The sequence below is a fragment of the Triticum dicoccoides genome, chromosome 1B (assembly GCF_002162155.2).
Source record: "Triticum dicoccoides isolate Atlit2015 ecotype Zavitan chromosome 1B, WEW_v2.0, whole genome shotgun sequence".
NCBI classification, from domain to species: Eukaryota; Viridiplantae; Streptophyta; class Magnoliopsida; order Poales; family Poaceae; genus Triticum; species Triticum dicoccoides.
In genome coordinates, this window is record NC_041381.1 from 347712904 (window position 1) to 347714386 (window position 1483).

The window sequence follows — 1483 nt, forward strand, 5'->3', positions numbered from 1 at the left end:
GTCGCCCTGTGCCGCCTCGCAGGCCCCTGCCCTCGTCCTCGCGCCCCCGTCCCCTCTCCCTCGACGACTCCTCTCGCTGCGCCGACCGCGACCGCGCCCTCGACGCCCGACGCCGCCCCGCCGCTCGATGCCGGAGCTACCACGCCGGCCTCCCTCCCCGTCGTCCTCTACGCCGTCACCCGTCGCCCCGTCGCCGGAAATGCTTCTTCGGCCCCTCCCCGAGCATACCTTTGCACATCTACAGGGCCGGTGAGCCCCTCCCGTCCGTCTCCCCTCGAACCCTCCTATGCTCGCCGCCGTGCTCGCGTGACCATGACCGGGCGCAGCGCCCTGGCCTGCCGCGACCGCGCCGTAGCCGCCCCGCCCCCGTCTCCGTTCGGCCGATGCTGCTGCTGCCCTTGCCGATACCGCTTCTTCCGGCCACCGCCGCGCCTGGCCCCGACCGGCCTCGCAGGCACCGCTGTCGCCGTGCCACCGCCGCCTACCTCGCCGCCCTGTCCGGCCTGCCATAACCGCCACTGGCCGCGCCCGAGGCCAGCACTCGGGTTCGCCCTGGCGGGCGTTCGTGGTCGCGCCCGCGAGCCCGCCCGCCCGATAGGCCCCCATGGCCCAATGACGTGTGGGGCCCCGGCGCCCCAGAACGATAAAAAAAAGATAGATAATAATAAATATAATTAAATACTAAATAATCAATTAAGTAACTAAAAAATTAACTTAATTAATTTTGTTTAAATTAATTAATTAAATTAGTTAACCTAATTAATTGTAGTTAATAAACCTAATCATTTTAGTTAGACTAACTAAACCTGATTAGTTAGTCTTAGACAATGACAAGCGGGACCCACATGTCAGGTTGACCAAGTCAACTCTGTTGCCTGCTGACGTCAGCATGACATCATGCTGATGTCATAAATCCATTTTCCGAATTAATTAAATAATTAAATAAATTCCAGAAATTAATAAAATCTTTAGAAAATCATATCTTTTAATCCGTAACTCGGATTAAAATATTTTCAACATGAAAGTTGCTCAGAACGACGAGACGATTCCGGATACGCAACCCGTTCGTCCGCCACACCCCCCTAACCTATCGAACTCGCAACTTTCCCCCCCTCCGGCTCCTCTGCCCGAAAACACGGAACCCCGGGAATACTTCCCGGATGCTTCCCCCCTTCACCGGTATCACCTCCTACCGCGTTAGAACACGTCTAGCTCTGCCTGTTATCCTGTTATGCACTTGCTTGCTATGTATTTACTGTTTCTCCCCCCCTCTTCTCTTCGGTAGACCCCGTGACGATGCTGACGCCCCAGTTCGACTACGGAGTTGACGACCCCTCTCTCTTGCCAGAGCAACCAGGCAAGCCCCCCCTTGATCACCAGATATCGCCTATTCTCCTCTATACTGCTTGCATTAGAGTAGTGTAGCATGTTACTGCTTTCCATTAATCCTATTCTGATGCATAGCCTGTCATTGTTGCTACAG